Source organism: Aedes aegypti, chromosome 1 (genome assembly GCF_002204515.2).
Source record: "Aedes aegypti strain LVP_AGWG chromosome 1, AaegL5.0 Primary Assembly, whole genome shotgun sequence".
Lineage (NCBI taxonomy): Eukaryota > Metazoa > Arthropoda > Insecta > Diptera > Culicidae > Aedes > Aedes aegypti.
The window spans coordinates 115096720-115124466 of record NC_035107.1 but is presented as its reverse complement, the minus strand read 5'-3'; the positions used below and the strand labels follow the sequence as shown (position 1 = coordinate 115124466).

General features: G+C 41.2%; 1 protein-coding gene and 1 long non-coding RNA gene across 10 annotated transcripts in view; one reads left to right on the top strand and one right to left on the bottom strand.

Annotated features, from left to right (window-relative positions):
- Nucleotides 1–27747, bottom strand: part of LOC5569251 (disintegrin and metalloproteinase domain-containing protein 12) — a 1070169-nt gene that overhangs the window by 793804 nt on the left and 248618 nt on the right. The gene's annotated exons all lie outside the window — the stretch shown is intronic.
- LOC110676743 lies at nucleotides 2943–10217 on the top strand. Its single transcript, XR_002500681.1, has 2 exons — nucleotides 2943–3032; nucleotides 9773–10217. It is a non-coding gene; the product is annotated as an uncharacterized LOC110676743 (long non-coding RNA).

Sequence of the window (27747 nt, the reverse complement as noted above, 5' to 3'; positions counted from 1 at the left end):
TCCTAAAAAAAGATTGTTTTTTCAATAGTAAATTGATAGTTCATCAATAGTTTTACTATTGAAAACAGTGGTTTGACTTTTTGGATTAATGATGAGTGTATAATCATATTCTAGTAACTATTGCTAAGTATTCATCTAATTCGGTTTGTCTCAAGTTCGTCGAAAACCAGTATAGCTCTGGAGCTACCACGGGAAGATATACCTCTAAGAATACTTAAAGACGTTAAAGCAGGAGAGTTCATCAGTAAAATTGAGTGGATACGAGTAACTGACACTGAGAAGACTGCAAGTGGTAGTCGAAAATACGCGTATATGTCAAAGATAAGTATTTAGGAGCGGAATTAAAAGGTACACTACTACTGCTACTCAACGGATTCGAACATTAATAAGAGTAAAATTCAGTTAGCCAGAAATTGAAATAAGATTGGACTCGGAAAAAATGCGACGTTTTGTTTCGGGTGTAACTTTTTATCTCGTGGTAAAATTTAGGGTAATACTAATTTAGCAAAATGTTATCCACGATCGGTCAAGTAGTTTTCAAGATGCAATCTTGGGCGCGGGTGAATCGATAATGCCTGGTCAGTAGCTCAGATGGATCGGAAAAAAGCTTGGAATCCACGATTCCACCGTGTTCCCGGCGTTGTGAAGAATGTTCCAGGTGACGAAGACCATCGAGCGGCGCGCAGGAAGCGGCCGAAAACAGAAAACTGTATAACCCAGAAAAGGCAACGGAAGATAAGGCAATACTTTTAGAATATTCCCGAGCCTTTCCACCCGAGATGTGGCCAAAAAGGTCAATTCGTCGAAGTGGTTCGTCCAGCCAGACCATGAAGTGGGCTGTGCTGTGTTTTTAAGGTCAGGAATGCGTCAAACCGGACTGACAAGCAAATCACGGTGGCCAAATTGTGTGCGCGGAAGCTGTAGTGTGAGTCAAGCCAGGCTGTCTCGTCATGAAGATTCCGGAAACAGTTTCCGGAAGAGAAAGATGGAAAAAATTCGCAAGAAGTACCTGTTGTGGCAGGCGATCTGCGAATGCGGACGGTACCGGGCAGATTTATCGAATGCTTGCAGAAACGCTTGCTGCCTCCTCCGCTCTCACCGTGGTCCCACGCTGTTCTGACCGGATCTTCGCTTCGTGGCATTACGCCAAGCCTGTAATAGATTGGTCCGAAGCGAAGGGCGTTAATGTGATCCGAAGGAGGCGAACCCACAAATACACCAAGAACTTCGTCCGATCGAAAAAATTTTGGGCGATAATGAATAAGAAGTTGAAAAAAGCGGAAAAAACAATCAAAACCGATGAAGTTTTGAAAAAAAAATCTGGGAGAAATCGTGTAAGAAAGATGGGCCAAGCCTCGCCCAAGATCTCAAACCTGTTTAGTAATATTTCAAATTACTACAGTTCAAATTATTATTAGTCACGATCAAGAGTCACTCTGTTCTGCATGCAATTCAAATCGAATTGACCATAATAGTGTGACCTATGGCAAATATCAATTTTCGCTTCAAGGCATTTTTCGGACTAGGGTGATTGGCGACTTGTTGAACGGTCTAATCTCCCACTAAATTTGAACAGTCTGTGCTTTTCTTATGAAACTTTCAACATTTAGCAAGAAATTTAGAATCGTATTAGATCTAATACTTGTTTTTGAAATCTCCGTTTAGTTCATATGTTGATTATTTCAATCGCTAAAGGTGCTGTCTGGCCACTACAAGCTTTGAAAATGAATGCAACTTTTCCATAAAATATGGATGGAGCTTTAAAATATCTTTCATCCAAATTTGCAAAAATGGGGCATATATGGTGTCATTTTGTGCATGACCAACGAGGCTTGTATCTTATTCGAAAGACAACATTGGAATTTTAAAGGAGTTTCATTGCTCTTAGTTTGAAAATTTGAATCTTATAAAAGAAATAAGTCATTTCAATGAAAATATGCCGCATAATCACCACCATATTTGTGGCAACTTTTTTGAAGCTTCTCCTTCTGCCCTCCAGCTCATTAACCTTGCATCACTTTAACATCAAAATCAACACCAACCTCCAAACGATGCAGATGAATTACTTTCTCCCATCCCCCTGCTGAAACCCCACCCCCCGCGCACCGATAATGTGCGTCCTCATCTTCGGTTTCGGCTTAATGTCCCGCCCACCCGCTTATTGGTGGTCTGATGACAGACAGCAGCAAAGCGGTGAAAGTTTCTGTCGCCTAAGTGTCACTCGGGGGAGTACTTTTTTAAGGTTCGGCTACCTCCTTTTAGCGCTCAGACAACTCAAATAAACACCCCCAGCCCTCTCGCCCAACGAACCGAAGTCGATTATAGAACTCTGGTGTAACAACCATTACCATTACCGGGGAGGACGGCCAAAAAACGGGGAAGGCGTCCTGGGCGTGAAATTAGCACGTAGTCACTTGTTTGAGCCTCTAAGTGAGAAGCAGCCGCTTCTGGGGCGTTGTGTCAAACCGAAATCGTTGGGTGATGTCACGGTGGTATGCTTTTCGTCGGGATGGTGACAAACTGTCCTTAACAGTTAACGATTGCTACTTTTGCGCCAAAACGTGCTCCTCATTAAAACGTCATCAATCAAACTGCGTGTACTTCGATTCTAGCGGGCGACGTTAGCGCGCCATAAATACTCTAATCAGACAACCGATACACGATGCCTTTTAGTCCAATTGAAATGAAGTACTAACGAAACCCTCATTTCTGTCGTTCTCGTTTCAGTCTCTACACCAGAGCAAAACCATGGAAGGCTGTTCCGCGCCGCTGGTGGTCAAGTTTGCCGACACGCAGAAGGATAAGGACGCCAAGCGGATGCAGCAGATGCAGTCGAACCTGTGGAACATTGCGGGGCATCAACCAGCCGATCACGCAGTCGGTGACGCCTCTGACAGCGCCGGGCCACTGGCCACCATCCGAATCCGCCGCAGCAGCAGACGCCATTCCTGGCAGCCGATGCATCTCGCCGGCGTCACTTTCGCTGCTGCAGCAGATTCAGGCGATGACCCAGCAGCAGCAGTTTTTGCAAGGTGAGTGTTTGCGGAGACTTGCCGTTTTTGGATAAGCACTAGGTATCATGTTGCTAATTTGTTAGAAGAGTTGTAGGCCTTCTATAATTTTTGATTGTGTAGGTTGCTAGCAAGCTCTGGGTTACGATGACTGATTTCGATTCAGATTCATCTTTTTATCACAGAGCGTATCGACGGTGTTTTCGAAGAGCTCTACAAAAGCCCAAAAACTCCTTCAGAATGGTTATTTTAGTACATCTTTGTGAATTTCTTCCATGAGAAACTCTTACAAGAAATGCAGTCCTTCCTTAGTAAATTCCTACGGCAGTTTCTACAAGAATTTCTGAGTTGCAGATATGTCCGTAAAGATTATGCCGTTATATATGTGCAAAATTGCGCTGACGTTATTATACTATCACCAACTAAGAAAGGGCCTTAAATTCGAGATTTCAAAATCAGGCTTCCGTCTGCAACATTACCATTTTATTTAAGAACTTATCTCTGTCCTTAAATTTTCCATCAATTTCCCGAAACGGCACGTTTTGTCCGATAAAATCCTTCAATTAAGGTTACGGAACAGTAACGAGCTACTCCTGGGGCCGTGGTCACGTGATATAACTTATTTTCTCCGCTCTTCTAGTTCACTGTGGGCCTTTTTTATCACTTTTGGAAGCAATATACCAAAAATTTCCCGATAGCACTCACGGGCTGTTGTGTCCGTCGCGTCCCTGTTCGGCTCGTTGGGCGTCTTTTTGGCAGCCCGATATTTGACGGTTACTGGTTGATGGCGAAAGGACACGCTTTAATGGGCGAATCGTGCTTGGACATTGAGCCCCTTGTTTTGTCGCATGCCGTGCTCGTTGTGTGCGTTTGTGTTTCGGCGAGAGTGTGTACTTTTCGAAGCGACGCGACACCACTTTTCGGGCGTTTTGGTGGTGGCTTCTTCTAATTGAATCACGAAAAAGGTGATTAGACTTTTCAGATAACGGAAGAAACCACTACAGTCCGTGATGGTTGGCTTGTTCGGTCACTACAGAGTGTTCTGATCAAAAATATAAATCTCAAAATATTTATGGAAAGATATCGGTCATGACCTTACGATTATCGCCAATAGGCAATAAGTTTAACTGTTGGTGTACTTGCAGAGACTGGCATTGATTTTTTGGTAATTGTATCTTCATCTACTTGAAAACAATAGTTTCAATTCAGTTTTCTTGCAGTAACACATCCTGTATTAAACAGAACTGCTGACGAGATTTTTATATATAGAACAAGCTGGAAGTACACCTAGTTTTGCGACGAGGTCGATTAGCTTTGGGAACATTAATGAAGTCAATGCCTGGATTGCATTTGAACACTCTTGAGCTTTGTGGCGTCGTCTTGAATTCACGGGTTACCCCTCCAAAGTGAGCCCCTTGGACACTTTTCAGAAGTTTGGTTATCGCAAAGTAACATCGTTTCGTTCACCACCTCGAACAGCCACACTATTACTTAGTCGTCAGCACACCGCGCCGTCGTCAAAAGCCGTGATTAAAATTAATTAGTCGGAATTACAGCCCTCAACTCGACGCCCCACTACGAATCCAGTTTTCGGGACTGGAATAATTTCTTCTGAGCTCTGAATGGATATGGCTCGGGCGGTTGCCGACTTTGGTTCTTAGTATGCTTCCAAACGCATCTTAGCCTGGAAGGAAGAAATATTGGAAAGGAAACCGAAGTATGCATTACTCCTCCGGTTTAAGATAATGATGTCGGGCGATGATAATTAGCGGCGTTGATTCGATTTTCGTGTAATTTCATTTTAAGTATTTCAATGGGATTTACTTAAGTTGATCGTTTGCAATTTTTGAATTAAGGATTTGTGTTTTAATTATCTTTCCTTGCTTTGAAGGATACTTAAATTGATTGAGAGATCTATCGCTCGAACAATAAATTTTTGTGCATTGGTTTCTTATTGCCGGTGGCATCAAATTAAACATCCAAATTAATCTCCTTTCGCCCTTAAGCCAATTGCGAAAGTGTGTCGTTCTTCATTATCCGACAAAATCCCGCCAAAAATTTATTTCTCTCATTTTCTGCCATATCCGTTTGCTGTTTCTTCCCCCTACTAATCACCCATGGCGTGAACTGACCAACCGACCAAATGGTGGCGTTATCCGCTTCTAAACCCCCATGCCGTGCCAAACTCCGGAACAAATTGCCCTTTGGAAACAAAAAAGCCATTACTCACCACGCTATTAATTGTGTAACCGGCTTGGGCAAACTTTCGCTCTCTCGAGGTTCTGCTTCTGGGGCCTCCAATACCTGCCCTGTTTGCTCTCTTTCATCACCAACACGCAAACCATTGAGCCTAAATGGGAATTAGGAATGATTTACTACCATTATAAACCGTCGTCCGTCAGGGCTGATTTTTTTCACATTTTCTTGGTGGCTCTTGAGAAAAATTGGCCAACAGGGGAAAGCCGCTCTTCGGCCACTTGGACTACTGCTAGCCTAGCCGGTGACAAATTACACATCGGTCAATCGTTTGAGGTCTGGCTCGTAAATACTCTTTTTCTCCTGTCTACTACACACACGTACAGTGTAGTTCTTGACGTGGCAGAAGTGGGAAGCGCCGTTGTCACGCAGCGCTTTTTTCAGCATCGCCTGGCTACGTGGTCGTAGTCAGAGGGGGTCAGTTTGGCCGATACATTACAATATGAATTTTCGGAGTCCACCATCAATCATTCAAGTTTCATGAACAATCCGTACAAATCCGTCCTCAAAGTCAATCCTTCGAAAAACTCGTCATAAAATCTTCAAAGAGAAAGTTTTACATATTTATTCATAAATTCCTCCTGAGACTCCACTCTACTACTATAGATATTTTTCCTGAATGTTCAGGACAATATTTTAAAGTAATAAATATTAAATATTCTTCGAGAACGTCATCCATAAGTTCACCGGGAATTCCTCTCAAAAATTATTGTATGAAACCTTAATGGAAGTTCTTTATCTAAAAATACTAGATATCTAATATGAATAGTATCAAGATATCTTGCAAACGACACAATAGCAAGTTTATAGGGATTTAGGAAAGTGTTAGTTTAAAATGGTACCTCATGAAATATTTCAGTATGCTCTTCAATGAATCGGATCAAGAGTTTTTAAGGAATTTGATCAGAATTTTTGCTAAGACCATCTGAAATCGTTGTTCTAACTCTACACGAAATTTCTTTAGAGATTTTTCCAAACATTTCTTTTAAAAATTTCACCAAAATAAACTCCATAAATTCTCTTTCAACTAGGAATTTCCCCTGAAACCCTTTTCAAGCATTAGTTCTCGGATTATTCTAGAAATTTCTCCAAGCATTACATAAAATATTCTACAGCTGTTACTGCAAAAATTTTCACTTTCTGGGAATACACTGGAGATTTTTCGATAATTTTATCTCTCCTTTGAACATACTTTTGGAAACGTATAATCAGATGGCACAGTGTGTGTTTGTTTGACAAGTTGAGACATGATTTTGCCGAAAAAAACGTGTTTAGTGAAACTCGTCCTAACTACACCGTGTACGTTATGCAGCTCACAGACGCTCAGACGGTTTGACCAACATTGACTTCGCCCCCAAGTTAGTCAAACCGATTCATGTTGCTGTAACCGTTTGACCGACCGACCGACCGATGATCTCGGTAAGTCGAATTATTATGGGATTGTTTTTTATTTTCATTTATGAGGTTGTTTGGGCAATAATAGTAGTGATTAATAGCAGAATTTTCATAATTTAAGTACCGGAAGAAATAAATATTGATGAGAATTTACAGTTATAATTCGCACGAATTCCGGCATTGGTTAAATTCTTTAAAATACTCCTCTCTCGCAAAATTACTTGTGAAATAATAAGAGAAGATACTGCAGGCATTGCTGGTAGAACCTTTATAGGAAATTATTGTCAAATCCCATAAGATATTCGTTATGGGATCCTTGGATATCATCTTTGTTGAATCCTTGGAGGCTTTTTTCCAGAATGTTTTGGAAGAAACTCTAGAGGATCTTTTGAATTCCCGGTAAAATCACCGGAAATATATTCGTGGAGTTTTGGAAAGAATTTCTAGTGTAATCCCTATAAGAATTTCAGCTTAAATCCTTGAAGATTTTCCTGTTGGGAATCATGGAGAATTACCTGGGTGAATTCCAGATGCAATCCATAAAGGAACCATGGGGGAATCCTTAGAGACTATTTAGAGGGATTTTCCCAGCGGAATTTTCGAAGGAATTCCTTGTAGAATTGCTGAAGGAATTCTCAGAGAAATTCCTTTTTTGAATCGCTGGAAAAACTCGTAGAGTTACTGGTGGATTCCCTAATTACTTGTGAAATTTTGGTAAAATTGCTGGATGAATTCCTGAAAACCCCCAAGAATTCCTGGAAATATTCCGCCAGTTTTTTTTTAGAAATTCCGAAAGAAATCTTTTGAGTAATTCCAGTGATAAAATCTTTACAAGAATTTTCTGTTAAAATCCCAGGAAGATCCTTAGAAATATTAATTCCTTGCAGAATTTCGGGAGGCATCCCTTGATAAATTCCGGCAAAACTGCCTTGAAGAACACCCGATGGACTCCCTGGAGGAATTCCTGATACAATCCTTGGAAAAATTCCTAAAGATATTCTTGAAGGAATTCCTGATGGAATCATTGGAGGTTCTCTTGATGAAATCCCTAGAGGAACTCCTGATGGAATCCCTAGAGAAAATCCTGATAGAATCCTTGGAGAAATTCTAGGTGGAATCTCTTATGAAACTCCTGGTGGAATTCCTGGAGCAACTTCTCATATAATTGCTAGAGGAACTCCTGATGGAATCCCTGGAGGCATTCCAGATGTAGTCCCTGAAGTAACTCCTGATCGAATCCCTAGAAGACGAAATCCTAATCTAGAGGCCTTTCTTAGCCGAATGGTTAGAGTCCGTGGCTACAAAACAAAGCCAAGCTGAAGGTGTCTGGGTTAGATTCCCGGTCGGTCCAGGATCTTTCTAATTTCTAGAGAAACTCCTGATGATAACCCTGATGGGACTTCTGATGTATTCCTTCGTGGAACTCATGATTCAATCTTCAGAAGTACTCCTGTTGGAATTCCTAGAAAAAATTTTGATGGAGTTCCTGGTGGAATGTCTGATAGAATTCTGGTGGAAACTCTCCTGATGGAATCCCTGGAAGATCTTTAAAAGGGATCCCATTACCTGGATGTTTTCTGGTGAAATTCCTGATGGATTCCTCCTAGATCACCATGTCGTCGACACTGTGTAAATTCACTCATTTTGAAGTGCCACCTATCTGCGTCGGCAGTTCATAGGCTTAAATTTGACATGCTGACGTCGATGCTCGTGCAACATCCCTACAGACGGTACGTACGATCAGTTCGCTGAACATTTGGCTCCGCCCACTGGTGGTTTGAGCAAAATTAAACTCGTTTGATTCGAACATCAACCTGAGGGCGGAGTCAATGTTGGTCAAACAGTTTGAGCGTCTGTGGGCTGCATTAGACCAGTGCTTAAATCAACTAAGCTACAGATCACCTCATCATTCTTCCTTTAGGTTGTACTGTCATCATTGTTCGTGAATACCGCTAAGAATATAAAAAGTCTATGAAATCCAAAAGAAAGTTGAATTCCACAAATAACTGCTTGAATTATTTTTGAAACTCGGGTGAAGTAGTTGAACAAAGTTTTGGAGATATTCGTTAAAAAGTTTCTGGACGAATTACCAAAGATCTTTTGGAAAAATAATTGTTATTATTTTGGAGAAGTTTCTTAAGAAATTATTAACGAAATTTCAACTTGAACCTCTGTAGGAGTTTCTGTGATCTGAGAGAAAAACTTAGATTTTTGGAGTAGTTCTTGGTGTTAATTTTGAAAGAGTTTCAGGAGGAATGCCCGGAAGGATCAGCAATGAAATTTTAAAGGTTCTCTCGGAGACATTTCTGAAAGATCTTTTTGATACATTTCCTAGAGAATCTCCAGATTATTTTTACATGAAAAAGATCATTGACGCTCGCCTCCCCCCCTCCCTGATGAAAATCCTGACTACGCCCATGATCTGGGAAATTGCCACTCTTCACTATAAAGAGTCACCGAGTGTGGCTGCTTTTTTACAGACATGTGTCCTTCTATTTGGCCTCTGTAGGTGCCTTCCTTAGCCGAGTGGTTAGGTGCTGAAGGTTCTGGGTTCAATTCCCGGTCGGTTCAGGTTCGTTTTGTTATGGAATTTTTTTTTTGACTTCCCTGGGCATATAGTGTCATCGTACTTTTCACATGATATACGAATGCAAAAATGGCAACTTTGGCAATGAAAGCTCTCAGTTATAACAGGAGAGGTGCTCATTGAACACTAAGCTCAACTAAGAAGCAGGGTTTGTCCCAGTTAAGACGTAATGCCAGGAAGAAGAAAAAGGTGCCAGAACTGCGTACGTTCCGTTCACTACCGCCCGGGGGACAGGCAGTTATTCTGATGAAGATGAATGAACCAGTAGAAAACGGGAACAAACAGCTTTCATGTCGGACTAGCCCGGCTGCGTTGTGGTGATGGTGGTCATCCCCAATCACACTTCAGGGTCGACTACTAAGCTGCTGCAGCATCCGGAGTCAAAATTGGCTAGCAATTTATCTTATTTATTTACGCACCGGCCGCAGAAGAGAGGCCAGATTGTCCTGCAGCATCCACATCACACACACAGCAACCACTTTCTAACGGGCGCGTTTTGTTTGCTTTATTTCCTTTCTTGTAGGACTCGGTGCCCAGACTGATACAACGACGGCAGCTGCCGCGGCTGGACTGTTGAGCCCGCTGTCGATGCAGAACCTGGTGACCCTGGCGGCCATGACGCAACCATCGCTTCAAGCCGCTGCCGCTCAAACACCCACCGCGGCCATTACCAACGCAGCGACCTCACTGTGTAAGTAGCTACTTTCCGTGTTTGGCTTTGTTTGTTTGTTTGGACTGTCCTTGGATGTTTCCCCCAAACCAGGAATTCCGTTCGTTGTTTGAGACTAACTTCCTTGCTGTGTCTGTTGTCGAGTGCGTCTTATGCGAGGGAAATAGTTCGTACGGTATTTGTACAGCGTTCCACTTCAAAGAAATCTTCGATTTTTCGGCATCTGCTTTCAAAGTTCCTTCTGGTTGTAGAAAATCTATTAAGTTCAAAACATAAATAAAAGGAGATACAAAGTCTAGACATTTTAAAAGGCTTTAAAGTTTTAAAGGAGATCAGTGCTACTCAAGCCAAAAAGTTAACGGGGATATTGTTATGTGCTGTGCACACTTAGAAAATATCATTGAAATTTATGTCATATGTGCCTGACATATTGAAGCAAGTAAAATGACGTAAATTTAAATTACAAATGACGTAACTTTCCGTCACATTGAACTGAACTGAACTGAACGAGGCCAATTTTACAACACAGATCTAGATGCAACCTAAACCTTTTTCGGACGAAATATAGCAAGGAAATGATTATTTACCTGTCTAATTACAAAGGGCTGATATTGAGCTATTAAACGACTTACCGACAACAGTATATCAACGTTTTGGCCCTAATCGATTGAAAATTAGGGTACAACGTTTTATAACAAAGTGGTTGGCTAACATTCCATCCTGGGATTTTCAGCTCAAACATATGAGCAACAGCACATTATCTACTGTTTGGTTCAGGAAAATTGATGATCGCGTTCAATTGGACCCAGAATGTCAAAAACACTACTTGATATAATAGCGAAGAATATTGTAGAAGATTGTACCACGATCAAAATTAATAAAATTGGTGCTTTAACCATCTGAAGTATATCATGCAATACTGCTTGTATTTCTTCAACATAGCTTGGAGGTAACCACTAAGCGCATCATAGCCACCTATGACGCTGGGCGAGCTGAGGCACATGTCGCATGCATATAAGTGACTGTACGGGAGTGCTGATCTAAGCCTAACTTTCAACAACTGAAAAAGTAATGAAAATGAGATTGAATCCAGATACAACCTTCTGCAATTATGTTCATTAGGTATCAACTAGTGTATTTGTCACTCTGGGCTTATTTGAACGCGAACTATTAGTATACGGAACGAAACAGTGACATAGGGTCAATTTTCAATATATTTGAGACGAATATCCCATACAAACTTCATAACGATTGCGCCAGCTGGTGGAGCAACCAATTGAGTTGTAATTTTGAGAGAGCGTTTTTCTTACCCTAAGGCTCATATCTAGGGGGTGCCCCGTTAAGTTTTACAACTTTTTTGTTTAAGGGCCAGTCTAGTCCATATTGTAAAATATTTTCCGTAATCCATCGCTGCTTTCCATTTAGAACGATTTAAAGGCATACCCGCAGCGAAACGAAGCAATTCAAACTCAGGGAACCGTTGGTTTAGAAATATTTTCATTCTAATCAAGCAGCACCATTTCCACGCCCTCCCTCGACCACCACCAATCGAACACATTTATCAAAAATTCTTGCCAACTGTCACATTCCGCCACCTGGAATCCACGCAGCATCCGAAATTATTCGGAAATTTAATATCCGTGAATACCTTTCCGCTCAACGACGCCCGGAACAACACCCAACAATGCTCCGTATTGTTCTCGGCAAACGACCGGCAGGAATGGCGTCCTTGTCCTTGGTCCCATCTAGTCCTTCTTGCCTCCTCGGAACCGGCTGTATGACAGCCAATTCCAGCGAGTTTTTTTTTTTTATCTTATCATTTATTTGGCAGGCTCAAGCGCTCTTAGGCATTACGGAGCCGGATTCTATTGATTTATTTTACAAAATCATATTTGCTTCTTATTATCTAGGTTAGTTTTGGGGAACCGTAAAACTCGCGGTTTGGTCGAGGTTAAGGAGTACAATCATTTTTGGAAGGGATGGGAATTTTGGGTTTACTCGTTGATCTTCAACAGCAGCATATTGTAGTGGCGTTATTGGTGCTGATCAACGCAGAGTGGACATGACGACAACCTGTAACGGTACAAACAAACGGGTTTCGAGGGAAACAAGGTGGACATCCAAAAAACGGGAAGGGGTATACGAGGTGGACAAGCGGAACAAAAAAGCATATTATCAAACAAAAACGTCGATTTGCTTCAAGAACTTGTAAACAAGTAACATGTAGTCAAAGTCCAGTCTACCCAACACATCTCTAATGTCTTCCTTGTCTGGTTTTCCTCGGGCCCTGAGAGATATACATAGATTTGATCTGGCAATTCCGTATTCGGGACAGTACCAGACAACATGGTTGATGTCTTGGTAACCAGCTCCACAACCACATCGATTATTAATATTATGAAAATTTATTGGCTTTTATCGGTGAATGCAATACTGTACTCAGAGTGAAAGGGAGTAACGAAAGTAATGAAATGACAAGATGGATAGAATCGCAAGCGAGCGACGAGAGAAATGAATAGAAGTTGAAAATTTGTTTTTAACAGAGGGCCATATGTGTGAACAACACAATCGAAACGACAAATCGTTGCCTAACGTCCTGGTCTTGAACGGCTAGATGTTGTAGTGTTGGTCACTACTAACACTAGACAGGCAAAAATTTGTCGCCTCGACCTGTTAACTATATTGTTCGGCGTATATAACAGTTCTATCGATCGTTGGCATATTTTCGGAGATTGATACGAAATGACGTTACTTATTGGATTTTTCGCGTCTAATCTCGCATACCCCTAATTTGCCCAAGTGATCCTATTCGAACTGACGTTAAATTTCTTTGCCAAATTGATTCTACATTTATAAGGTTTAATCACCGCATGACTTTAATATTATGAAAATTTATTGGCTTTTATCGGTGAATGCAATACTGTACTCAGAGTGAAAGGGAGTAACGAAAGTAATGAAATGACAAGATGGATAGAATCGCAAGCGAGCGACGAGAGAAATGAATAGAAGTTGAAAATTTGTTTTTAACAGAGGGCCATATGTGTGAACAACACAATCGAAACGACAAATCGTTGCCTAACGTCCTGGTCTTGAACGGCTAGATGTTGTAGTGTTGGTCACTACTAACACTAGACAGGCAAAAATTTGTCGCCTCGACCTGTTAACTATATTGTTCGGCGTATATAACAGTTCTATCGATCGTTGGCATATTTTCGGAGATTGATACGAAATGACGTTACTTATTGGATTTTTCGCGTCTAATCTCGCATACCCCTAATTTGCCCAAGTGATCCTATTCGAACTGACGTTAAATTTCTTTGCCAAATTGATTCTACATTTATAAGGTTTAATCACCGCATGACTTTAATATTATGAAAATTTATTGGCTTTTATCGGTGAATGCAATACTGTACTCAGAGTGAAAGGGAGTAACGAAAGTAATGAAATGACAAGATGGATAGAATCGCAAGCGAGCGACGAGAGAAATGAATAGAAGTTGAAAATTTGTTTTTAACAGAGGGCCATATGTGTGAACAACACAATCGAAACGACAAATCGTTGCCTAACGTCCTGGTCTTGAACGGCTAGATGTTGTAGTGTTGGTCACTACTAACACTAGACAGGCAAAAATTTGTCGCCTCAACCTGTTAACTATATTGTTCGGCGTATATAACAGTTCTATCGATCGTTGGCATATTTTCGGAGATTGATACGAAATGACGTTACTTATTGGATTTTTCGCGTCTAATCTCGCATACCCCTAATTTGCCCAAGTGATCCTATTCGAACTGACGTTAAATTTCTTTGCCAAATTGATTCTACATTTATAAGGTTTAATCACCGCATGACTTTAATATTATGAAAATCTAGCCGTTCAAGACCAGGACGTTAGGCAACGATTTGTCGTTTCGATTGTGTTGTTCACACATATGGCCCTCTGTTAAAAACAAATTTTCAACTTCTATTCATTTCTCTCGTCGCTCGCTTGCGATTCTATCCATCTTGTCATTTCATTACTTTCGTTACTCCCTTTCACTCTGAGTACAGTATTGCATTCACCGATAAAAGCCAATAAATTTTCATAATATTAAAGTCATGCGGTGATTAAACCTTATAAATGCACATCGATTATTATCTGCGAGCCCTATTCGATAGAGATGCGAGCCTAACGAGTAGTGGTTGGACATCAGCCGACACATTATCTTGATAAAGTCACGACTCATGTTCATCCCTTTAAACCATGACTTCTTTGACACCTGCGGGAGAATGGAATGTAACCACCTGCCCAAATCCCCTTTATCCCATTTTTGTTGCCAACTGAGCAAGGTCTGCTGACGAGCAATTGTGAAAAATTCTTCAAAGGCGATTTGTCGATCATAAATATCGCCTTCCATAGCGCCCACCTTGGCGAGTGCGTCCGCTTTCTCATTGCCCGGAATCGAGCAATGCGAGGGGACCCAAACCAAGGTGATGGTATGATTCGACAAAGCACTCAATTTAGATCGTATTTCACTGAGAAAATACGGTGAGTGCTTTACCGGCCTCATTGAACGTATAGCCTCGATGGAGCTGAGACTATCCGTAAAAATGAAATATCGATCAGAGGGAAGAGAGGCAATTCGCTCTAATGCATAGTGTATAGCCGCTAATTCTGCGACGTATACTGAACAAGGGTTCTGAAGTTTGTGGGCGGCGCTATGAAATTCGTTGTATACACCAAATCCAGTGGAATCATTTGTTTTTGATCCGTCAGTATAAAACGTTCTGTCGCTGCTGACCTGGCCAAACTTGTTTGCAAAAATTAGTGGTATGAACTCCGATCGGAGCAGATCTGGAATTCCATGGGTTTCTCGCCTCATGGTCAGATCAAAACCTACAGTGGAGTTGGAGGGATTTGGGAAGCAACTACGATTGGGAGCATTCAAAGAAGGGTTAATCTCCAGACTCATGTACCAGTAGTACAGTGTCATGAATTTTGTTTGAGGATTTCGTTCGATTAGCTTTTCAAAGTTTTCAATAACCAATGGGTTTAATACCTCACAGCGGATGAGGAACCGGAGGGACAATTCCGCGAAACGATCTGATAAAAGAAGAACTCCTGCTAATACCTCTAAACTCATTGTATGAGTCGAGTTCATACAGCCTAACGCGATTCGAAGACAGCGATACTGGATACGCTCAAGCTTCAGAATGTGTGTTTTCGCGGCAGATTGGAAACAAAAGCTACCGTATTCAAGGACCGAGAGGATTGTAGTGCAGTATAACATAATCAGATCGTCCGGGTGGGCTCCCCACCATGTTCCGGTCAGTGTGCGCATGAAGTTGATTCGTTGTTGGCATTTCTGATACAGATACTTAATGTGCTTTCCCCAAGTGCATTTGGAGTCGAACCAGACCCCAAGATACATATGTGAAAGACTCTGAGTTAGTTCCTTACCCATGATTTGAAGCCCCAACTGTGCTGGGACATGCTTCTTAGAAAAGACAACCGACTCAGTTTTCTCCGGAGAGAATTCGATACCCAGCTTTAAGGCCCAAGTAGACAAATTGTCTAGAGTATCTTACAGTGGTCTTTGCAAATCATCCGCCCCTGGTCCTGTAACAGAAACAACGGCATCATCTGCAAGCTGTCTTAGCGAGCAATTTCCCACGAGACAATCATCAATGTCTCTGACATAAAAATTGTAAAGAAGGGGGCTTAAGCATGAGCCCTGGGGGAGACCCATGTAACTAATTCGTGAAGCTGTTGAGGTACCGTGAGAAAAGCTCATACGTTTCTCAGACAACAAATTGTACAAATAGCTGTTTAATAATGGTGAAAGCCCACAGTCGTGGAGTTGGTCTGAAAGAACATCTATGCATACTGAATCAAAAGCTCCCTTAATGTCCAAAAACACTGATCCCAACTGAGCATAGGCCAGTTGAATTTCTGTCGAAAGCAGCGCAAGACAGTCGCTCGTTCCTTTGCCTCTGCGGAAACCAAATTGTGTATCTGATAGAAAACCGTTCGATTCAACCCATTTGTCAAGCCGATGAAGAATCATCTTCTCTAACAGCTTGCGTAAACAGGACAGCATCGCGATAGGGCGGTACGAGTTGTAATCCGACGCGGGTTTTCCGGGCTTTTGGATGGCAATCACTCTCACTTGTCTCCAATCATCCGGAACAATGTTGCTTTCCAGAAACTGATTGAATAAGTTCAACAAGCGCCTCTTCGCGACGTCTGGGAGGTTTTTGAGCAAGTTGAACTTAATCCTATCCATTCCTGGGGCAGAATTGTTACATGAAAGGAGAGCAAGTGAGAATTCTAGCATCGAAAAGGGTCTATCAACTTCGTTTCTTTCGGTCAAGTTAACGCGAACCTTTCCGTGTACTGGAACGGAATCAGGACACACTTTCTTGGCGAACTGGAAGATCCACCGAGAAGAGTGTTCTTTGTCTTCATTTACCGCTGTCGCGTTCCGCATTCTTCTACCGACGGTCCATAATGTTGTCATGGAAGTTTCCCTAGAAAGCCCGTTTACGAAATTGCGCCAGTATCCTTTTTTCTTCGCTTTGACGAGGCTACCAAACTTGCGTTCAAGAGAGGTATAGCGCTCATAGTTTTCACGAGAACCGCGTTTCCGGTATTCTTTAAACGCGACGGACTTTTCCCGATATACTGCGGTGCACTCATCATCCCACCAAGGGGTGGGGGGCCGTCTTCGAACTTTCGCTCCCGGTATTGGTCGACGCTGTGCTTCAATAGCACTGTTGATAATTAACTCGGATAAGAACTGATACTCTTCCAACGGAGGAAGAGCATCGACCGACTGCTCGCCATCGGAGATCGCTTTAGCATATTTTCCCCAGTCAATGTGCTTGGTGAGGTCGTATGCTACGTCGATCTGGTGAGCCTGACACGAATCATTGGAAATTGAAATTTTGATAGGCAGGTGATCACTACCATGGGGATCTTGAATTACTTTCCACGTGCAATCCAATGATAATGAATTCGAACAGATTGAGAGGTCTAAAATACTTGGAGGAGCTGGAGGTTTGATACGTGTTGCTTCCCCAGTGTTTAAAATAGTCAAGTTGAAGTCGTCGCATAGGTCGTATATCAAGGTTGAACGGTTGTCGTCGTACATTGACCCCCAGGCTGTACCGTGTGAATTGAAATCACCTACAATCAACCGTGGGGCTGGCATAGCACAGCAGATGGCTGTAAGCTCTCTGCGAGATATCCTGGCACTAGGCGGTAGGTACGTACTTGCTATGCTAAAGCTTTTTCCTCGTATGGTAACCTGACATGCAACTGCTTCAGTGCCTGTCATCGGGGGAAAATCAATTCTATAAAAGGAGTGGAGCTTGTTGATCCCCAATAATACCCCTCCATAACCATCCCCACGATCTTGGCGAATAATGTTGAAATCGTGGAAAGAGAGATTCTTATCAGAAGTTAGCCATGTTTCACTGAGAGCAAGTACGTCACAGCGTGTGCTGTGAACTAAATACTTAAACGCTTCAATATTTTTAGTAATGCTTCTGCAATTCCACTGTAGGATTTCGACCATATCCCCGACCTCATTGGATGTATTATCCATCGAAAGATATGAACGATTCAAGAATCGGCCATTTTGAAGCCAGACGCTTCAGAAGAGGTTTTATGAAAGAAAGTGCCTTACTTATAAGGTTTCTTATTGCGGGAGAGACTTCCATTACTTCGAAGATGATTTCCACGATCCCAGAAAGCGTTATTTTGTCGGAAGTTTCGACATGTTCTTGTCGAGATGTGAAGATGTTTGTTTGTTGGCTTTCCGGGCGAAAAACTGGGACATCTGGGGTTTTAGATGATCCCGGAAGTGAAGGGAAATCTCCAGGTTTGAATTTAAAACCTGGGGGAGTAACTTTAGTGGTATTTCCGTCACTTCTTGACTTTTTCAGGGAGAGTCGAGAATTCTGTTGAGCAACAGGAACATGAGAAGGCTGCTGACGGTGCCTTCGTGCTATAGCTCGCTTTCGCTTTGTTCCTGTTTGTATAACATTATATTCTTCACCCGCCTCAGAGTCAGAGCCTTGGTCATCATCAGGCAGGGTAGTAAAGAGGTTGTTACTAGCGATAGAGTGGGCTGGTGGAACAACAGTCGGTGCGATCTTCTTTAGCATTTCTGCGTAAGATTGCTTTGACCGTTGTTTTAGAGAGCGTATCTGATGTTTCTCCCGCTCTATAAACTTCGGGCATGCAGTGAGCTCATGTGGAGCTTGACCACAGCATGAACACTTGGGATCAGAACTGCAGGCACCCTGCACATGTAGCTCACCGCATTTTACGCACCGTGGCTTGTTACAGCAGAAAGGTGATGTATGACCAATTTGCTGGCACTTATCACAGTGCATAACCGTCGGTTTATAGAGGCGAACGGGCAACCGAAGTTTCCCGATCACCAAGTAGTCCGGAAGCGCCGATCCAGAGAAAGTTACACAAAACGAATTCGACGGCTGTTTTGTGCCATCAGGAGCCACCTGGTTCATTTGTCTGGCATCAAGTATGGCGACTGGAGGGACGGCACGGTTTTTAAATCCTCCAACACCAGATTTGATGTCAGCGCAACTCAAAAACGGTTCGGTGACCACTCCTGCGATCTCAATTTCTCGACTTGGAAGGTATACTCTGTACTCCATCGAGAAGAGTTTGTAGGCAACAATCTTATTGGCCTGTTCACGATCACTAACCGTGACACGCAATTTGTCACGACTAGGAGCATCTACTGATTCGATGCCCCGAAACGACTTTGCCAGATCTTTTTCTATTTGCAATTTGTTCAATGGTTTGCCTTTGGGCCGAAAGAAAACCAGAAAGGGACCCTTAGATCCGGGTGGATAGGCTTTTAGGCGGGGGGTCGCTTCCTTAACAGTACCAGAAGAGGAGGAGAGCACCAGGGGTTGGCTTACATTACGTGTATTGGAGGAGGTATCCATCGGCACTTGAGCAGAGGCCAAACATTCATATGACGGAGATTCAATCGATTCAGCATCTTCCGAGGGGATAGGACTAGATGAACCGTTTGTACGGAATGCGTATCCTTGCGGGGTGATAGGGAGGGTGGGTGAGACTTCGTTGGTCTCCATTTCCGTGATATTCTGCGGAATCGATGTTAGAACGACATTTGACCGGTTTGGATTTGATTCATCATCCGAGGATATTTCGTATTGCGACGGACCCCCGCCTTTATCGTTTGGTTCCATTGTGGGGTGAGACTACCCCACCAGGAAGAATTCAAAATCGTATGTGCAATCAATTTTTAGCACCCACCAGATAGATTTTGAACAATATTTGCACTTAACAATAATAATAAGGAAATAAATAACAACTTATTGTAAATTTAAAAGTGCGGTTAAGTTCGTTTGCACTTCAGGTGAATCAATCACCTTAAAACAAAAGAAAAAAAAATATGAACAAAAAAAAAACACAACCGATACTGGCTAGCGTTCGGAAAGGAATCACGTCCAAATGTTGGTCAATATGAAGATAAGAGGGAAATTTTGTCGAATTACTTGCTTGAAGGGAGCCTTTCAACGATCACAATAAAACATTGGGAGTTCGGGTATGGATAAGGATTTCAAGAGAAACGAATGATTAAACACAACTCTTAAGCTACTCAATGCATGATGCCATCAGAATCTCTGGATTTATTACTGAGCAAAAAAAAAAAACCCCAAGATGAATTCATACTGGAGGTTTTGCTAAGTGGAAATCGGGCCTTTTACGCCACCAATCAAATTTAGTGGCTTCTAACAATCCATCTAAAACCGTTAACTAAACCAATTACCAAATCGAGATATTAAACCCAATCGCATAGTGGACATGTATCACACAAAAAAGACACGGAAAGTGTCTAAAATCATTTTTTGTTTTGAGAAATTGAAAAAACGATGTGTCAAAGGCCTCAGCTTGGATCCCTGATCGAAATCCTGGCAACGCCCATGCCATACTTTAAGGGATTGTACCCATTTATGACTGTGGAATTCATACGTCAGGAAACTGAATTAAATTCCACTCAAATTCAATATTATCGCACGAGGTTTTGGGGCATTGCCCTGCCATAACCCCCATCGCAATTAGAATCCCAGGTACCTACCAAAAATTTTGCTCAACTCATTAGTATCAATTAAGCTGCGACCACTGCGCTGACCGTTCGTCCTTTCCGAACTCAATTTAGGCACGAGTTCAGCGCGCAAATTCCGGAGGAAACAAGCGGGTTCACTAAAAAGAACCGAGCAACGTTTTCCCCGCACGAGCTTCAATTTGAGTAGGATACGGAACTGCCACACGGTTTGGAATGGCATGCCCTCGCGGATGCCTAATCGTCCATAATAAAACGAACGGATTTATCGTTTCGGCAAGGCATGTAGGCTTCGGTGAATTCGGTTTGGCGTACGTGAAACCTCTGCCCCTTGCCATCCGATGGCAAAATCAGGCATCATAAACTGTTGCCAATTGGTAGAGTAAGGTGGGGTGAAAAGGTCGATCTTAGTCGAGTGTTCAATATTACTAAACTCATAATTATCGACAAAAAGGTCGGAGGACAAAAAGATCTAAGGACAAAAAAGTTTAACGACAGGTCGAAGTATCAAAAGTAGACAGTGAGAATTGATAAATCCCTGATGGAAATGTGCCAGACACCCTAAAAGAAACTTTAACCCCTCTTCACTCTACGGGCACATGGCGATGCTTTGAGCCTGTTATTGGGAGTCCAACCAACCAACAAGCAAACCCCACCCAGCAGCGTTCATGCTCACAGATCGTTATGCTGCGACGACGTATCGCTCAGGGCTGACAGGTAAATGAACGTGAAGTGAATATTTGTACATTTTCAGCTCGCTTCGGGTGGTTGTGGTTTCGTTATTATTGTGGGCCACATGGTTCGGCTTACACGCTGTCAGATAGATGGGAGCTTGCGATGGGAGTTAATGCGACACACAAGTATGGCACAGCTGAGTTTTCCGAACATTGGGAATAAATTTGGGCAAATTGTGAATCGAAAGATGGCAGATATATGCAAGTCGGAATGGGTAGCATATGTATTGTGGTTAAAATGGAAGTAAACTGGTTTTCCTCCAAAAAGAGCCATTCGCGAATATCATGTCAGAACGACATGTTTTCCTTAATATGTGTGTGTGAAACTTCATACTATCTTTTGCATTCTCCTGTCACTGCTGTTTCTTAAACAGCTAGAGATTCCTATGGTAGTTCGAGTTATAAGATAGTTAAATCCATTCACCTTTCACAAAAGGTTAAAAGTTGAAACGTTGAAACGACAGAAGGTCGAAAGTCAAAAGCTCGAAAGGGTAAAATTCCGATGAGGATAATAGAAGGAACAAAAACCATTTTTTTTGTGAAGAACCAGTTAATTAAGTGTACGGTTTGACATGAAATTTTGGATTATTCTAGCAATGTAAGTTGAGAAATTAAAGTTTTTAAATTTTGCAATCCAGCCTTCATTCCAAACATTGTCGAATGATTTTTCTATGTTTAGAAGAGCAAGACCAATATAATAGTCTTAAGATTCGTTGGAACAAATCAAATTTGTTACACGTAATAGTTTATGAGTGGTCAAATGTCACTTCTTCAGAAACCAATTCATAGCGGAAAAGGAGTGTGTGGAGTGTTTCGGTGGATCTAAAAAAACACCTTGTATCAACAAACTGTGTTACGATTTGTCAAGCCTAGAAACAGAAAAAGTTTATATCGAGCATTACTGAATAAACTAATAAATAACTCGCACAGATCTCATCAGACGTCATCGGGATTCCCCACGTATGTGTCATCTGTCTTCATCGTCAACACATCCATTTCTCACTCCCCAAAGGGAAAAAAGAGCAGACTGATGACTGGTGTTGCCATCTACCTATGTATTATGGTAAAGTTTACCCAGACGCGCGCTCTCGTTGTCAAACAATAATCAAGATTTCTGCTCAACTTTTTTCTTGGCGCTACACCTACCTTGTCGTCAGCAGATGTTGTGCTGCTTATTTTTTTGCAAATGGTTGGATGTAAGTAATGAAGGCTTCCAATGCGGAGCCACGTAGATACTGACGAAAAACAGAGAATCCCATAAAACACAGATTCCCAGCGCAGAACAGGGGCTACAACCCCTCGCGGGACCTCGGGAACACGTCGCGTATTTTACTTAAAGGGATCGACCCAGGAGAACGCAGAAGTCCGTCAGTTGGCTGCTTCGCTATGCTGTGCAAAGTGCCGTCAACCTTTGCGAAGAAGATTTTATCAAATTTGTCCGGAATAAACATCGTAAAATTGGCGAAAGGTTCCTACGTGACTACTGCCAATTCAGCTGTTTGGTTGGCTAGAGTAGCGTCATGGAATCTATGATGTTCGTCGTCTGGCTGTCAGTCTGCGGTAAATTGGGAAAGTGTCGAACAAATTTATGATCCTCGGAGAAAAGCGATATCAACCTTGTTACGCTTCCAGACGTTGTCAATTTCTCCGGGTGATAGTTTTTCTGATTAACTGGTGCACAATGATTTGAAAGTGACCAAAACCTCAAAAAAAAAATAGCCGGAGTTTTTTCCGACCGTTTTCCCAGGAACATCTCCAGGAATCCTCGAAAAATTATTCCAGAAGTTTCTCCAAAGATGCCGCTATGAAAAAAATTTAGAGATTCTTGCAGAAAACCCCGCCATATGTTCCTCCAAAGAATCTTTCGGATGTTAATCAATGGATTCTTCTATGATTTTTCTAGAATTCAATACAAAATTATTTCAAGGATTACTCTAAGAACTCCTCCAGAGATTTATCAAGAATACCTTCAGAGATTTTTCCTCCAATAATTTCTCGAGGGATTCCTCCAAGAATTTCTCCAGAAATTTCTTTAGGAGTTCCTCCAGAAATATCTCAAGGGCTTATTTTTAACTTCTAAAGATATTTTTTTTTAAAGAATGAATGAATGAATGATTTCTGTGGGGATTTTTACAAGCCCTTCTCAAGTGATATCTAAAAACATTTTCAGGGATCCTTTCGGGATTGAGTAAGACATTTCTCTAGGGATGCCTCCAAAAATTGTTACAGTGCCTCCCTAGAAATTTCTCAAGGTTTTAGAATATCGTAAGGCATTCCCCCATGAGTTCCTCTACTTTTCACTAGAACTTGTACAGAGATTGCACTAGAAAATTGCTAAAGGAATTCCTCCAAGAATTTACACAAAGATTTCTCTAGGAATAACTTTATAAATTACTCCAAAGATTTCTCCAGCGGCTCCAAAAGGGATTTTCCCAAGAAATTTCTTCTTGGTTTTCTCGAGGGATTCCTTTAGAAATTTCTCAATAAATTCCTCCGAGAATTCCTCCTAAGATGCAACCCAGTAATTCGGAAACTATCTCAAAATCTCTTCTCATGACTCCAGGAGAAGAACTTGGAGGAGCTCCTGTAGGTACTTCCAATAAAATTCTTGGAAAAATTCTTAAAGGAACCCTTGGATCAATTCTTAGAGGAATTATAGAATTTGTGTTAATCCTTGGAAGAATTCCTGAAGGAATCTGCAAAGGAATTTAAAGGAATAACTGGAGGAAATTCTATAAAAAAAATCCTTGAACAAACTCCTGGAGAAAGCAACAAAATTTGATTTTTTTTCAGGCGATTACTCGATCCGGCCAGCAATTAATCGAAAGACTTCACCAGAAAATAATTAAATTTCTTCTGGGATTCCTGTGAAAAATGATTTAAGAATTCTCCCAGGAGCTCCTTCAAGGATTACTTTATAACATCCTCCAAACATTTTTCCAGGTATTCGTTCATGATTTTTTAATAGAATTACTGTAGACTTTCTCACAGAGATTTAAACACAAGTTCTCTCAGGAATTTCTCCAGGGATTCTTTAAAAAAATCTCTCCATAAACCTCTACGAAGATTCCGCTAGGAAATAATTCACATATTTGTTTTCAAAAATTCCTGCAATTGTTTCTACATCGATTTGACCATTTTTCTTCATTGGATTCCTACAGAATTTCTTCTGGGTTTCCTCCAGAATTTTACCAAAAATCACCATCGAGAATTACTTCCACACATTTTTCCAGGAGTCATTTCAGGAATTTCACCAGGGACTCTTACAAAGCAGCTACCAGGAATGTCATCGTGTCTCTTTCTCAAGTAATTTCTTCAAAATTTCTCCAACAACTTTTTTAGGGATTTCTACGAAAATACTTTCACTCCAGGAATCACTCCAGATATTACTCCAGGGACTTCTTCAGTAATTCTAACAGAGTTTCTGCTTGGAATTTCCAAATCGATTAATTTTAGGAATTTCTCCAAGAATCTTTAAGAAGTTTTTTTTTCAGAGATTCCCTCTGAATTTCCACGATGAACATCTCGAAGAATTTCTGGAAAATCTGGAGGGATTCCTGGAAAAAAAATAATTGTTACGTAGCGACATAATTGAATACTTCTGGAGGAATTTTTGAGACATCGAGGTTGCTGGAAGAATCCCTGGATAAATCTCTGAAGGAGTTCTTAAAGTCCTTGAAGGAATTTCTGGCGAAATTATTGGTTTGTTATTCCTGACTGAATTCGTGGAGGAACCCTTGAAACAATTCTAAATAAATTTCAAGAGAAAATTCGGATAGTATCTCCGGAGAAATCTTAGAAGGATTCCATGAAAAAATCCTTGAGAATTTTTTAGAAGAATTTCCTGGGAAATTCCTGGAAAATTCATTGTAAGTATTCCTGGAGGAAAGTATAGGAAGATCCCTAGAGTAATACCTGAAAGAATTTTTGGAGGAATCCCTTATTTTTTTTTTAAAGAGTTCCGTAAGAATTACTGAGATATTCTTAAACGATTTCCTGTAATAGTTTTTGGAGAAATTTTGGAAAAATCACTGGAGAAATCTCTGAAGGAAGATCATGAGGGTGATCCTGGAGGAATTCTTTTAGGAAACCCAGGAGAAATTCTTGCAGGAATTCCTAAAGGCATCCATTCGGTGGAATCACAGAAGTAACAACTAGAAGAAATGGGCTTCGTGGCCGTGCGGTTAGTGTTACCGAGCGTTAAGCCACATCGTGTCAAGAAGTGTGGGTTCGATTCCAACTTCAGTCCGGAAAACTGTTCGTCAGGAAAGTATTACGACTGTATCACTGGGCATTGCATGCTAGTCCGTTGTCTAATGTGGTGCTTCCTTCAAAGGGGACATCGTCCACTGGAAGCATTAACGTGCCGGTGTCTTAAAAAAATATCAAAAAATTATATGAATCATTAATCTCTGAAGGAATTCCTAGAATAACCCTTGAAAATTTTAATGGAAGAGGTTTTGGAGATATTTCCGATGGGAACGGTTCTTGAATACATGAAAGAATCCCTTGAGAAATTTTTGTAGAAATCCTTGAATGAAATTCAGAGAGAATCCTCGGAGAAATTTTTGAAGGGTTCTTGGGTGAAACCCTTGGGAAATTCCTGGAAGAATCTCTGCAGACATTTTTGAAGAAATCTTTCGTGCCATATCATTTTTTTTATTTTCAAACCAAACTTACCGTGGAAGTGGGGGGTCTGAAAACCACACAAATATTTTACGTTATTAATGGACAGCCCTTCAGAGGATTTTCTTTGGATATTCTTGGAGAATTATTTCCTAGCGGAATTTTTGCAGAGGTTTCTGAGAGGGAGTTTTCGAGAAATCCCTAAAAGTCCAAGAAAAATTCGTGCATAAATTTCGTCTTTGGAAAAATCACGGACGAATCCGTGAAGAAATTATTATAGGAGTCCCTGGAGGAAGTTCGAGAGTAATTCTTGAAGGAGCTTCTTGACGAGTTTTTAGGTAGCCTGCAAGAAACCTAGAATAAGTTTTTGCCGGAACCCTTTGGAAATATGTTGATCTTAGAAAATCGTTGAATTACCTTTAGGCTAAATATTTCTAGTAATTTGTGGACGGACTGCTTGAAATAATTCCTGGTAGAATCCCTGGAAAAAATCTGAATAAATTACTAGGAAAAAAACCAAAAGGAATCTCTAAACAAATGTTTCCATGAATTGTTGAATAAATAAGGAACATCTAGAGAAATTCGTGGAAGATATAGAGGAGTTTCTGAAAAAAAAATCGCTCGAACAAGGCAGTCCTCGGGGAGTTGTAAAAGCATTCTTTTTTATGGAATTTTACTCTGTTGTGTTTTATGCTGCATCTTCCTCGCTCATTTCTCGTTGCCACTCTGCTTATAATTTTTTCGCTCCCTCGCAAAGAGGGAAAGGCAGCACGCTACTCTAGAGTCTGTCGTCGAACTCTTATGATGTTGAGGAGTATTATCAAGCCTAGCCGCAGAGGTAAACGTACAGCTACTTATTAAGCAATACCATGCTGAGAGTCACGTATTCTCATCGGTCGATGCATTTTACGAGTTGGAAATTTTCTAGACGTCGCCGAGAATGAAGCATCTTTGTGCTTGCCATACTACTTATATACAAATGCAGAAATGGTTAGGTGGAAGAAAAGCTGAAAGAGAATAACGGCGGAAGTATTTATGAGAACACTTATCTAAGAAGCAGGGTGCCTTCCTTGGCCGAGTGGATAGAGTCCGCGGCTACAAAGCAAGGCCATGCTGAAGGTGTCTGGGTTCGTTTCCCGGTCGGTCCAGGATCTTTTTGTAAAGAAAATTTCTTTGACTTCCCTGGGCATAGAGTATAATCGTACCTGCCACACGATATACAGAATGCGAAAATGGCAACTTTGGAAAAGAAGTTTTGATGAGAACTAGAGAGAAATTAAATTTTTTTTTTTTCTTTATTGGCAACTAAGTTATAGTTGAGAGGCTGTTCATTAATTATGTAAAGCAGGCCTGCCCAACGAAGGGCTCGCGGACCGCATCCAGCCTACACTTCATTTTGTGCGGCTCTCAAGGAGCTTCCTACATTTGGCCATTTTACTGCTTTGCCAACTTACGCACGGTGAAGGTGTTCTTTGTCGATAAACCATTTTTGCTTGTGTATATCGTGTGTTTTTCCACCCCAAAAAGATCCTCATCCGGTGGGATTGGAACACACGAAACTCAGCTTGATTGCTGAATGGCTGCGCGTTTACCGCTAGGGCTATTTTTGCCCCAGAGCTTCAAACGTTTGAAAATGACAAACAAAGACAAATATGCAGGTTACGCAAAACTACAACTATATTTATCTTACTAATGAAAGTTTTAGGCGCTGGCCGACATTAGTTCTAGGTCAAACCACTGGTCGGTTTCCTTCTCTTCGTTCCAAATGGGAGAAACAGAAATAACCGCCATCTTGCAGCTAAACAATCCATATAAATGCAGGAACTCAACCTTCAGAGGCCAGCTTTCTTCTCCACTTGGCAACTTAATATTTTAATTACAAGCAACGCTATAATTACCGTCGCTTTCAAGCGAGTTTTCACGAACCTTCATATACCGTAAAACGGGGTGTCATTGATCAGCGTGATAACATTGAACAGTATGATCGTGAAAAGTTCATTTAAACTATTGTAGTTTAAAAATATGAAATTCATGAATACTACTTCTCAATCTTTTATTGGTAAAAAGACAGACAAACGTTTGTGAGGAAATGATGTTTAGTTCACGCGAAACTCTTCAAGCAATGATTTGCATGTTTATGATTGGTCTTTCCACAAATAAGTCTTCACATGGATTCCAAAAAATACAAGCAAGGATTTGTAATAAAACTGGAATCATCAAAATCAGTCTCATTGCCAATACTTTAATAAATATGTTCAATTTAGCACAATAAGTGAATTACTTTAAACCTACCTTTAGGAGTATTCCGCATCTGGGGCCAAGAGAGACCAAGTTGAGGAAAGTGGGTTCGAATCCCTCCGAT